At 43.3% G+C, this 14,019-nt stretch overlaps 1 long non-coding RNA gene across 1 annotated transcript in view; it reads right to left on the bottom strand.

Annotated features, from left to right (window-relative positions):
• Positions 1-13,267, bottom strand: part of LOC144824098 (uncharacterized) — a 128,907-nt gene extending 115,640 nt beyond the window's left edge. The window contains exon 1 of the long non-coding RNA XR_013608897.1: positions 13,100-13,267. This is a non-coding gene — a long non-coding RNA (uncharacterized LOC144824098). The remainder of the gene's footprint in view (positions 1-13,099) is intronic.
• Positions 13,268-14,019: the final 752 nt, after the last annotated feature.

Here is a 14,019-nt window from a genome sequence, read left to right as displayed (position 1 = left end):
TTAGAAGTCCAGGGATTTATCCCAGCTGGTCCTCAGAGAGTGTAAGGGTCCTACCTTCATTGACCCTTGGGGAAACCCACTGGTCCTGAGGCCAACAGGGCAGAGTTCTTAGTCCTTTGGAGGCAACAGGGGGTTCTTTCTTCCAGTTGTCCATTGCAGTCCCAGGGTCCAGCAGCGCAGCGCAGGGAAATAAATGTTTGCTGTTTCATTCATGTCACATTTAGAGACTAGGGAATGGATATTAAATAAGAGACTTGGCACGTGTATGAGTGTGTGCAAGTTTAGAAAATGTATATGGGAGTTACCATATTTTCCTACACTGACCACAAATAGCTTATCTTTTTGATACCTGCACGTAACAAGATCTTAGACTCAGCAAAGATTTCTAAAAGGTTTGTGCACCTACAGTAATATACCTTCTTAGTAAACATCTAGTGAATAAAATCCAGTGGATTATTTTTCGAGAGTGAAGGGAAAGATTACCTTGTAGTTGTAATAGCAAGAGTGCAGCAGGGGTGACCTGATTTTGAAAACAAAATATTGGAGCATTCCACGGATACAGAAGTAGGACTAAAATGTTGCATTGGCCGAGGTCCACAGAATGACGTGACTGACAGTGGTATTGCTCACCAGTATAAAATCACACACAGGTATGAAATAAATGAAACCTTTACTTATAGTATCATCAATGTTAATTAAATTCTATTCGTCTAAGGACTAATAACTAATTATGCACAGAAACACATGAGAACTTGCTTTCTTCTATATTCTGTCACTCTCTGTGAAAAGTGGAACGTGCTAAATTTACTGAAATAAGCCAGGACAGTGTGAACAAATTTAGAACTGTTCCAGCAAATCCGGGACACCCAGTCACCCTAGATTTGTTTTGTCATGAAGAGTGGTAAAAGATTTTTTATTATGTCCATAGAGTATTCACGAAAAGTGTAACTGTTATGCAGTGCCGGCTCCTCCACAATGGTGGAGTAGCTTAGCCCCACTACCTGGCTCAGAGCCAGCAAATGTAAAATAGAAGGATGTTCTCCATTCTCTAAGTGCTCATGTGTGTCTGGCAGGCCGTCTCAGGCCGACCAAAACACACATGCGCACTTAGGTTTTCACCAGAGTAGCTGCATTGAGCAGCCAGGCTGGGGAAACCCCGCAGACTCCCTGATCTGAGCAGGGCGTCTTTCCTGCCTGCTCAGACCAAGCCCAGAGCTGCTCTCCAACGCAGTGATTGGACTGGTAGTCTGTCCTAGGGGCTACTGGGACCCAGGAAGAAGAGAGGCGGCGCGACAAGACACAATGCTGGAGGGGGATGGTGGCAGAAGGTACACTTATTTTTAATTTTTAATATTGTATCTCCCGTGTGACGCCTCCTATGCGACCCCACCCGCAAACCACCCTTTCTTTATGGCTGCTGCCACTGCTGTAATGAGAATGGTGACGCAGAAACAAAACTACACAAGGCAAAGATGCAGACACAATTTAATGTGGCCTGGCATCACTGGCACAAAGGATTCTCCTTGGCACAATAATACTAAAATATACTATTTGTCAAATTAACTCGAATCTATTTGTAAACTGATAAAAAATATAGTTATTTGGGTACGAAAATATGATATATGAAAGGCTATAAGAGTGGTCTAGACATAGAATGTAGAAAGTAGAAGTAGCCACCTCACTATAATCAAATACATCAAATAATGACATATTGAGTAGGAGTGCTGCATTTGGGAAACCAATGCTATGTTTATCTGAGTAAAGGGTTAAGACGTTATCTTAAACTTGATAAAGCTAGGCATTTACAAAGGAGATGTGACACAGATTTCAAATAATATCTGTCAGGTTTTATAATTAGGCATACTTTGGGAGAAACCCTAAACTCCCCTTTAGTGGTAATGAAACCAGTAAATAAAAACAATGTGGGAAATGATTTTAAAATGCATATTAATGCCTTTAAGCTAGTTCAGTAGGTTAAAGTGACTGCAGCAGTGTCTTTGTGCCAATACAGGATATCAGTACAAATCCCTGTGGAGAAACATTATACTTTATTTAGGGGATGATTTAGAGTTTGGAGGGGCAACTATGCAGACACCTCTAAACATTAGAAGTTTAACGGATGGTACTGTTAAAATGATGGTACCATCTGTCAAACTTTGAAAATCTTTTTTTTTTAAACAAAAGAAAATCCCAATGTGAGATTCGGTTTAACAAAAATCCCCCAAAACCACTAATGACACGCACACCATGGGAGTTTTCTCCCACAGTGCAGTGGTGGCTGGCACATGTAATCGCGGTCGGGCAGGGTGGGAGTGCGGATGTTGACAGCTGATGGAATAGGTATAATTAAATAAATAAATAATTACTATTCTGTCGTCTGGTTGCTTCCCTGCAGCCGCGCCCTGCCCCGCCCACCGCGCTTACCTATGCCGAACGCCCCTGCCACAGTATGGGGGTCATTCAAACGTTTGAATGTCGCTTACAGTCACGTTTTTCACAGTGGTAAGGGAGGGTAAAAACTGGCTATTCGATTGCCCATTCTAAATCGGTGGGCCATCAAAGGAGTATGTCAGCAAGGGAGACAGAGAGGTCACCATTGCTGACGTACATAAGATCCGCTCATCTGTATATAAATCGGGACTTCTGGGAACTTTGCTGCTGTTGCAATAAAAACCCCTCTCCGCCAAAGGCCTAAATCAGCCCATAAGTCTGTAAATTACGAAGGACTAAGTTAGACATTTACCTACAGAGTTCAATTTATAATGTATGATGTATACATGTTCATTATTGTGTTCTATTTAAATAAAAACATATATAATAAACCTGAATAGTATGCAATATATGGTGAACTGTATTTTGATTTGTAACTCAGCACTCATAAAAGATTAACGAAATGGTATGTGTAGGTTAGAGACTTCAAAGCCACTGATTATGTAGGTAATATCTCATGGGAACGCTGACTTGTTCTGTATTTTGTGCAGTGTAAATAGCATTAACAGATTTGTCACTGTACAGAATAAAACACGGCCCATCCCTCCTGAGACCAATGTCAATGAAACTCACGTAAAAGACGTGGGTTTTGAATCCATCAATATATTAGCAACACCTTTACATGATAGTAGGTGTAGATTAGAAACTTTTAAGACACTACCCAAATTAGGCAGTTATGGAAACGTAGTTGTTTATTGACTCAGTTTGATTAATAACATGTTATTGTGTGGCTATCAGGCACATTAAACCACACTGTATAATAGACCTCTCAGACCGAGGTATTTATGCTTAGGTCTTGTATTCAGAACATACTGAGATCCTCTCTATAGTCTAGGAATACATTAGGCTGCTGTATAAAAAGGTTGCTGACTATCATGGTTACTTGTGCAACCAGCAGCCACATGTGCACAGTCTCTAAAATGTGTTAGGATGTGTAGATAAGACATTCTTCTGACCCGTTGTACAATAGACTTGTAATGTAGAAACGATACTAGGCATTGCGTTTAGTTCTTGCAATGTGAAATCTTTTTTAATCCAATTTAAATTAGGAGAAGGAGTGCATTAGATAATTCAAAGATGTCGGTGCAATTAGACAATATTACATCTCTGTTGTAGCAGCCACCCATTAAATGTATGTCTGGCTTTCTCCTACAAAAGCAGTCCAGCACTGGACTTCTGCTCCTATCTCCAGAAATAGTGACAGTAACCATTTCATTCCAGGCCTGGCTTGGTTGAACCGCCTGGCCCTAGAAGCATAACCCACAGGAAGCCCACCTGCATCCCCCACAAGGCCAAATACACGGATAACCCAAAGAACAATAATCTGCCGTGTATGTGAGGGAAAAAAGATCTAAGTTTGAAGGCTTCCTTCTGCCTTGATCTTTCCAGGAACAGGAAAAATACCACTGCAAAGCAGAGCTTATCCCTACAATGGCCAATACATCTGGAGCTCTCTACCAACTAGGATAATTACGGTCTTCTTTTTAAAGCCATTCTCAAACACATCTATATGCTAACTAAATGTCCCTATCACTTGCCTCTAAACAAGTCTCTGTGCAGGGGCACAACTTATTGAGATGTGGGGATATGAATCTCAAATTTCACAACTAAAAAGCAGTGGGCTCTGGGCAAGAGGGGTGAGATGACCAAGGTTGGGGATTGACTGCCAGTAGTGATTTGCATTAGGTGGGCCTCTGTCTAGAGTGACACAATGGGTGAAAAGCCATGGCTTGGAATGCTATCCTGAGCATTTGCCTCTGATTAGGCAATGACTTGGAGTCCTAAGATTGGGAGCACTTATTTCAAATAAACTTTCACTGCATACACTTTTCTTTGTCTCTGCTGCAAGAAGCTTTGATGCTAGAGTTGTCAAATGAGCGCATGTGAGCAGGACTCCAAGTTTCTAGTCTGTGCCTTTTGCAAACAATTTATCAAGTGACTATGCTAAGACTGAATTGCAAATAGAGGCGGACGCATGGGCAAAATAATAGGGCGAGTTGAACCAGAGCCAAGCCATGGCTCTGACTTGGCTTCAAGAGCCAATGCACGAGCTGAGCCATGAAAATATTTTTCATGTATATCGTGCCGCTAACATAATATAAATATATGGTGAATCTCTTAAAAACTCAAAAAAGTGTATTTCTTTAACATGCAGAAGCACATCACCTTAGTCTATCAGATTATATTGGTTTTTAGAAAAAGTCATTACTCACTCCCAAACGACAATGCCAATGCCCTTAGTGAATTAAGAGGCAAGTCACTAGTCATGTAAACCCTAATGGCCTAGATTCTTATTATAGGTGAAGCAGCTTTATTGTCTATTAAATCAAAAATAAGATGTACTTGTGCAGCACACATCCTGAACTCAAATATTTAAGTGCCCTCATATGTTATAATACAGAAAAAAAGTCCTTGTGAAATAAAATATTTACTTTGGATCACGCAATCCAGACAAGCAGGGCCGCCGGTATTGATTCCAGGTTATCTGGGTTCACAGTATGAAATTCAGTTACCAGATGGGTATTTCCGCCTCTCTCTTCTCTCTCACTCTCTCTTCCACCGTTTACATCAGAGGTCACTCTTTTGTCTTTCATTCTTGGTTCATGATCAAAAAAAGTGACAGAGAGAAAGCAAACCCGACTCAGCGCCCCAGAACCAAACACCAAGCCAAGGATACATTTATTTGGGAGGGTGCTACATCCCAAACAACCCTCCAGACTCACCCCTCCCTGAAACTACGCCCCTGCCCGCAACAATTGACACAAACATAAGGATGATGATTTATTAGGTTATAAGTTGGCTACTCTGTTGTAAATGTAATAGAATTAGTAGTCTACTTTCTTAGATGATCAGGTGATCGCTTACTTTGCCATTGGGCCACAGAAACATATGCAATGTTATGTTACTGAAGGGAAACAGCCATTATAATAAAGTTTTAACTTCGCAATACCTTTATCATGCAGTCATTACCCTGCATAAGGCTTTACCTCACATGTCACTATCGGTCATATCCATTTACCATGCATGTCTTTACCACACATTTATTTATTTATTTATGTATTTATTTATTTATTTCAAAGGTTTTATATAGCGCTGCTGGACCAGAGAGTATCAGAGCGCTTTACAACGAAGGTAGACATAAAACAAAGAAGTTAACAGTGTGCAGAAAATGCAAGGGATATAGTATTGCAATCAGAGTGCTATACATGTGAGAAAACAATAATAAGATATAATTGACAGAATGAAGGACATTCATAGGGGAAACAAATTTGTATTGGGAAGAGCTAGGGGGTAGAAAAACAGGGATGTACATTCATGGGAAGATGCATGCTGAGAGTTGAGGGAGAGAAAGGAGTGTAGAGGGTGAGTGAGAATATGAGAGGAAGTAGGATGGGGTGAGGAGAGCTGTGGACCAGAGAAGAGAAAAGAGTGCACATGATCAAGGACAATACCCCTAGACACCCTTTACCATGAATTATTGGCATATACACTTACCACGCATTATTGGGCAAGTATATAGTTAAATATATAGGTAAGCTTATCTGTAGGGACATGTTTTATTAATTTGTAGTTTAATATTATTTATTTTATTTACATTAGTATTAATGATAATACTTAATTATATATGATTTTAAATCAACTATGTATTTATATAAAAAAACAAATTTAAGTAACCCAAGTATTTAGGAGTGGGATGAAAGAGATAGAGGGGTTTTGCGTGGGAAAGGGTAATAATACTCAGGTATTACTTTTAATACCCGAGCATTACTATTTTACTAAAATTATATATGCTCTTAATTAATTGTTTCAATTTTATAAAGTATTTTTAGAGATCTAACACAAACATTTAGGTATGGGATAGAAGTGTATAGGGTGGGGATATGTATTAATGCACAGGTATTCATTATAATACCTGAGTATTAATCTTTAATTATTCAAATGTATGATAATTAAATATAAAATTAATTAATTACAATTATTGTAAGACTATAACACAAACCTTTAGGGACAGGCTGCAAGGGATATAGGATCATTGGGTGGGGAAGTGTATTAATATTCAGTATTAATTATAATACAGGAGTATTCATGTTTAATGTCTGCAACATATGATATTAAATGTAAAATGAATTACTTAAATATTTGTACGATTATTACATAAATCTTTAGTTATGGGAATCAAGGGGTATAGCGGTATTGGGTAGGAAGTTTATTAATACCCAGGTATTATTTTTAATGTCTGAGCATTAATGTTTCAAGATTAAAATGCATGATAGTTAAATGTAATATTAATTAGTTAAAATAGTGCAGGGCTGTTACACAAACCTTTAGAGATGGGGTGCAAGGGATATAGAGGTATTGTTTGGGGAAGTGGATTAACACACACACAAAGCCCTTATAATTCTGGGGCTGGGGGAATGAGAGAGAATGTTGTGTGGATAATCGTTTGCACTCGCCCTTATATACACACAATCACAAAAAGGCAAACATACCCAGAGCAGGCTCTCAAACATCCACCATTGCATTCATTTTTAGAACGACTCGTCCCAATAGCTAGAGGGTGGACCTGGGAGGGGGATTTCCCCTAAAAAGGGAAGATTTCCCCCCAAAAAGATAAAATCAAAGGCGGCGGACGGAAAAGCAACAGTGGGACCACCCTCACCAAGATCTAAATCAGGCCCTAAATGTTAGTCTTTGTAGTCTGTTGGAAGAAAGCTGATAGATTTGGAAATGCATTGCTTTTTACAGATTATTTAAGTGAGATGGTTTTTACCTTTCCTAAACTGGGTTCTGCTAGTCAGGATAATTTTCTGTCTGATTTTCTAGTGGCTTGATACTTTACTTTAGGTGATTTGTACTCTGATCTGCAGAACAATTTGATGAAAGAGACTTTTTGTGAATGATATGGTTTTAAAACTGTAGTGTAATTTTTTTATCACCAGTGTACCTGCTAAGGGGAAAAGGTTCTGCATGGTTATTTTAAACAACGTTTTGATTGTGAATTCTTTTTACTACTACTGTGAAAAATTTGAGATATTTTAGTCTGAGGGTCTTATTACGAGCTTGGCAGTCTTCCTGTAGGACTGCCCTACTGTAGCAGTTCCAAGGAAGACCACCAAGCCCATGGTGACCCCGCCTGCCGGATTATGAGATGAAACTAGAACGAGCGGTGTCATGGCGGCAGGTATATTAGGCGTATGGGGAGCCTACAGCATTCAGCCACCATGACAGCAACTACAGCACATTCGTGCTCCATGTTGTGCATGTCACACCGCGCACGCAGGAAGGTGCAGTCCAGGGGGGCATAACATATGCCCCTCCGCTTGTACCCCATGGGCAGATTTGCCATGAAATGGGCAGTCGTAATCTGCTTGGAGGTGATGGCATCGGCACTGTCAACATTTTCTGCCCCTTTCCACACCACCAACGCCGAGGGATCCTGGATCCCAGCAGAGGTGGTGGCTTGTGGCAGTTCAATCAAACAATCAATCAGGGTCTTGTATAGCACGGCTACTCACCCGTGAGGGTCTTAAGTCTCTGGCAGAGGGGGGCTGCTGGTTGGACTGATCATTCGAAGAGCCACGTCTTGAGGTCCTTCCTGAATTGGGTCAGCAATGCGGATTGCATGAGGTGGAGGGGCAGGGTTTTCCAGGTCCTTGCAGCAAGGTGGGAGAACAATCTTGCTCCAGTTCTGGTCTTGTGGGTCCTGGGGACAGAGACAAGGGTGAGTTGGGAGGATCAGAGTTGTCTGGCAGGTACTAGAACGTGAGGTGGTGGTTCAGGTATGCTGGTGTAGATCTTTGTAGGTGTGAGTGAGGAGCTTAAAAGTGACTCTCTTGTTGACTGGGAGCCAGTGGAGTTGTTGGAGGTGTTGCGTGATGTGGCTCCGGCGGGGGATATTGAGTACCAGTCTGGCTGCGGCGTTTTGGACACTGTGAAGTTTCTTGAGCTGTTTCTGGGTGACGCCAGCGGAGTGCATTGCTGTAGTCAACTCTGCTGGTTATGAGTGCATGGGTGACCATCTTACTGGATTCTGTGGGGATCCATCTGAATGTCTTTCGAAGCAGGAATAGCATGTGGAATCAGGCTGAGGTACCTGTGTTGATTTGGCTGTTCATAGTGAGCAATGAGCCCAGTATGATGCCGAGGTTGTGTGCATGGTCTGTTGGGGTAGGGGGAGATCCTAGAGCTGCTGGCTACCAGGAGTTGTCCCAAGCTGAAGGGGTGGGTCCCAGGATGAGTACTTTGGTCTTGCCCGATTTGAGCTTAACGCAGATGTCTTTCCTCCAGGTTGCAACGGCCTTCATTTCACTGTGGAAGTTGGCTCTGACGGTTGCAGGTATGTTGGTGAGGAAGAGGATCAGCTGGGTGTCATCGGCGTATGAGACAATGTTGAGTCTGTGCCTTCTGCTGATGGCTGCAAGGAAGGCCATGTAGCTGTTGAAGAGGGTGGGGCTTAGGGACGAACCCTGGGGCACTCTACATCTGATATCTGTGTGTTCTGAGTGGAACGGTGGTAGTCTGACTTGCTGGGTCGGGCCGGTGAGGAAGGAGTGGATCCAGTGCAGAGACTTGTCATGGATGCCGGGGTCATGGAGTCTCGTGATTAGGGTGCAGAGGGACACGGTGTCAAAGGCGGTCGGGAGGTCTAGTAGGATGAGGGGTGCCGTCTCACACCGGTTGAGGATGGAGCATATTTTGCTGGTGGCAGTGAGGACTGTGTCTCTGTGCTGTGTTTAATTCGGGAGCAAGATTAGGAGGTGTCCAGGATGTGGTTCACTTTGATGAACTCAGAGAGTTGGGCATTGATGGCCTTTTCGATGACCTTAGCTGGGAAGGAGAGGAGGGAGATGGGTCTGAAGTTCTTGAGGTCTGTCAGGTCTGAGGACGGCTTTTTCAGCAGGGGTTTGATCTCGGCGTGTTTCCAATCTTCAGGAAAAGTGGCAGTTTCGATGGAGCCATTGATGGTGCAGTGAGCTGCGGGGTGATGGTGGCAGCTGCTCTGTGGAAGATGTGGGACAGGCAAAGATTTGTCGGGGCTCCTGAGGAGATACTCTTCATGGTCTTGAGCATTTTCTCTGTTGTGAGTGGGATCCAGCAGTGCTCGGTCTGTTAGGGTGCGGCTTGGTTGTGTGCAATGGTGTCGGGCATAGTGGCCAGGTCTAGGGTGTCAAAGCTATTGTAGATATTCCTAATTGTGTGGTGGAAGAAGGTGCTGATTTTGTTGCAGAGGTCTTGGGAGGGGGGAACGTCTGTGGTCTTGTTGTTGGACGTGGCGAACTCCTTGACAAGGGTGAAGAGTTCTTTATTGTTGTGTATTTTGGTGTTGATTCTCTCTTGGAGCGCTGTTTTTATTGTGGTTTTCAGGAGGGGTGGTGTGCGTTGATGGCAGATTAGATAGAAGCCTGTGTGAGTTTCTGGGGTTTTGTTTGGTCATGGCAGTCCTTGTGCATGATTTTGTTGCCATCAGGGATTGCGATGGCTATGTCTGGTCTGAAGCAGGGGTTGGTCCAGGTTTCCATGAAGAAAGCGGTGTCAGTAGAGGTGGCATTGAGGAGGTCCCAGATTTCTGTGTTTGTAGAGGACTGCGCATTGAGGAGGAGGCAGTTGAGCCAGACAGGTGTGCTGTTGGTTGGCTTGGCAGCAAGAGGAGCTGGCATGTTGGCATAGCTTAAGGGGTGGTGGAAGGCGGCTTGCCATCCTGGGTTGAAGGTGAGGAAGGTGCTGGCTTTGTAGTGGTGGAGTGTCTGAGGAGCAGGTTCCCTGCACTGGGCGCGGTCCAGGTGTTGTGAGGCTCAGACCAGCTTGCCTTAGACGTTTTGGTACACCCACTGCATGTCCACCATTAAGTAGTGCTGCGGGGGGACTGGAGATTTGGGAGGTGGGAAACACTGGAAGGGAAACTGGAAGGGAGGGTTCCCACGACAGGTGCGACGAGGGAGAGGACAGGAAAAAGTAGAAAACAGAAAAGAAAAAAAGCAAAGCCAAAAGGCAGCGGCAGAAAAATTAACCCCTTCGATGCGGATGACAAAGCCAGCTCGTCATGGGCATTACCTGCGCGGATGACGAGCTGGCTTTGTCACAAACCGCGCATTTTTCAAATTCCAGCGCACAGCGGGAAAACGCGGTAACGCGGTAGCGCAGTAGCGGTTAAAGAGGAAAGCAGAAAGAGGGACAGAAACAGCAGCAAGAGAGACAGAAGGGCAGTCAAGCAGCAGAGCAGTGAAGTCTGCGGCTGGAGGAGGACCTCAAACTCCTGATCTCCGGGTTAATAGCAGCCGCAGATGGGGACAACAGCAGCAGCAGCAACCAGAGGGCACTGCGCTGTGGAAGGAGCAAGTCCACTAAAGGATAGTGGAATGTAATGAAATAGGTTAGATTTGGTTATGCATATATTTTTTAAAGAATATTTACCGGAAAAGGTTTTTATCGTTTATACACTGTTTTTTTCACATTTGCTGAATTTCCTTTTGTTCTATTGTATTTTGTAATTTTTTTTATTATTAGGTTTGTAGAAAAGAAAAAAGTAGTTGTTAATGTAACATTAGTGGTCTTACCCCCCCAGTCACTCCATAGCATCTTCCCTGAGGTAAGTACTCTGTGGTGTTAGAATAGTGATTTTGCTCCCCCCCAGCACTGTCAAGCACTATCTCTGAGGTAAGTACTTTGCGGAGTTAAAATAGTAATTTTGCCCCCAAGTTACTGTTTGGCATCTTCCATGAGGTAAGTACCTGGTGGAGTTAGAATAGTAATTATGCTCCCAGACCACTATCCAGCACCTTCCCTGAGGTAAGTTCCCGACAGTGTTAGAATAGTAACTTTGCCCCTTAGGTACTGTCCAGCGCTTCCCTGATTTAAGTACTCGGCAGAGTTACAATAGAAATGTTGCCCTATTTCACTGTCCAGCACTTTCCCTGAAGTAAGTACATGGGGGAGTTAGAATAGTAATTTTGTCCCCCAGTCACTGTCTAGCACCTTCCCTGAGGTAAATACCCGGTGGTGTTAGAATACTAATTCTGCCCCTCAGTCACTGTCCATCACATTCACTGAGGTAAATACCCGGTGGTGTTAGAATACTAATTCTGCCTCTTAGTCACAGTCCACCACCGCCCCTGAGGTAATTATGTGGCGGGGTTTGAATAGAATGTTGAAACCTCAGTAACTGTACAGGATCAAATCTGAGTAGGCAATATATATTTTTTTACCTTCCAGTTGTGTACAGTTAGTAATGGAACTTGAAAAGTCCACATTAGTAATTGTTATCACAATCTAAAATGTTTAAAAATGCTACATATATATTTGTTCTGGATATAAAGTTAGTTTTGTCAGAGAACGTTATTGGTCAAGGTTATACTTAGTTGTGTAGCTAGATGGCAGTGTTTGCAACTGGTTGTGGCTCTCTCCTGCTGTCAATGGTGTGTGTGGTTACAATCTGTTATACTGCTGCTCAGCCTGGGTGACTGTGTGAGAGGATGATGGTGAGTGGAATGTTCATGTGTGTGAGAGTCAGTTGGTGGATGGGCTGAGCAGCAGCTGAGCAGCAGTGAGGCTGCTCCTGGTGGGGTTCTCCCTTGTTTAACATCCTACCTGAATAAAGATACCTGAAGAACCTATGTGAATGGACTACTTTTATTACAACATATTTTGATGACGATTTGAGAAGGAAGAACCTGCATGTGTCACCTGATTAGACTGAAACTGTCAACCTTGAAGTAACTGAATTGAAGAAGAAGAAATTGAAGTGGAACTTGAAGAATCTGGCACCCCGATCCCTCCAGTGACTACTCCACCGGTCGCCCCAACCCGTGAGTGCCAGTTTATCTTACATTTTTTCTTCCTCCACCCTCATGCCTTGAAACTGCTTTCCATGTTCCTACCCAAGTGTGCCGGTTCCTGCTGGATTTTCTCTCTCCTTGCCCTGCTGCCTGTGACCGTCATGTGGAAGATCCTACTCTCCCTGCTTGGTGGACTGAGCTGATGTGACTTATAGGAAATGAACGTCGTCCTAGGAGTTCACCTTTCACAGCTTGTGTGAAGCTGGAATTGTACTAAAATGGAGAAGTTGGATGACTCGGAGGAGTCTTTCTCTCACTTTGCATGCGAGGAGAACCTTTGAGTAAGCATGTTGTCTTACATGTTTAAACAAGATGCAGCTTTCGTACAGTGACCTCTAGATGCTACGCCCTGTGCAGTTACATTTGCTCAAGGGACGCCTAGAGAACGCGAGCATGAAGGTGTCCCAGTGCCCTTGGGGGGGCGACTTTAGTCCTTGGTTTTATTTTTAAAGTTTAGAATGGTCGGGGGAGTGGGCCGTTTGGAGCATGCACACCCTTTTCCAATGCACCAACTGTTATCTTACAACACAAGACCTCGGGGATCTTCTGTGACTCTGTACTCCTTCATTACTCATTCTATGCATCTCAGGCCTGCAGAGCGGAGCCCTTCAGCTTGGGCGCGCCGTGAGCCATCCAGCTCAGCATCTCGATCGTGCCGCTGTCTTGTGTGTGAAGTTTTCTATGAGGTCATATGCAGCTCCCAGCATGGTACATGCTCTGCCAACCACGTTGTGTATTCATGAATAAAGTTATGTGAAGATTTCATTTTTACTCACCAAGACAACGCCGCTCCATCTCCCCTACTGTGTTCCGATGCTGAGGTTGCCATGCTCATGATCTAGGAGTTGCGGCATTCCTTACACAGACGTCACGGTACTCCTCTTCATTTTATAGTCCTCAAGTCGTCAGTACTTGACTCTCGTTATCGTTCTGCACTTTGTCTGTGTAGTTCCACAGTCCCTGACCTTTGGTGCCTTGTTCCAAGCTGGTGAGTGGTGAGCAACTTATTTTTTTTTGTTCACCAGTAGCTACCATTTCTACTTCGTCTGTGACTCAGGAATTGTTGGGACATTTCTGTAGTGGAATCTTCCTCCTACTTTAAGACATTTTTTTTGGTACCTGTTTTTACAGAACATTTTGCATAATTCACTTCTTGTTCAACGTTTTTGTCTCCACGGGCGAGAGGTCGCTCACCGGGGGGAACACCTACTTCATCATTGTGTCCTTTTAGTCGAATGTCCAATGCCTTCCTACTTGCTATTTCCTGAATTTATAGTGAATGTTTTATTACTTATGCTGTGTTATAACCTTATAATTTCTCCCTCAGTTGACGTCTGAGCCTCAATTCTTATTTCTCCCTCATTTAGGTGCATTGTGTTTTGCATGATTATTCCTTATCTTATCACTTGCATTTTGGCTGTTTGTATTGTATGCATGTGTTCTACTTATGTTGCATATTTCTATGTGGTCGCTCTTTCTTCATTTTGTAATGTGTGTGTGCATTGCCCCCTTTTCTTTCGCGCATCAATGTTTGCGTTAGCAGTGTTTTTGTTCCCTGTGGAGTCCTTTCCACACATCACACCCCAACTTGTTGGGGGAAGTGCGCATATGTTCTTACCTTGTTTCCAGATTGCTCCTTACTTCCTGGCTGCCTCTTATTTTCTCTGCATTCCATGCACGTCAAGGTTTGCGTTGG

The sequence above is a fragment of the Lissotriton helveticus genome, chromosome 3_1 (genome assembly GCF_964261635.1).
Source record: "Lissotriton helveticus chromosome 3_1, aLisHel1.1, whole genome shotgun sequence".
Taxonomy (NCBI): Eukaryota; Metazoa; Chordata; class Amphibia; order Caudata; family Salamandridae; genus Lissotriton; species Lissotriton helveticus.
The sequence above is the reverse complement of the archived record's forward strand: the minus strand, read 5'-3'. Positions and strand labels throughout refer to the sequence as shown.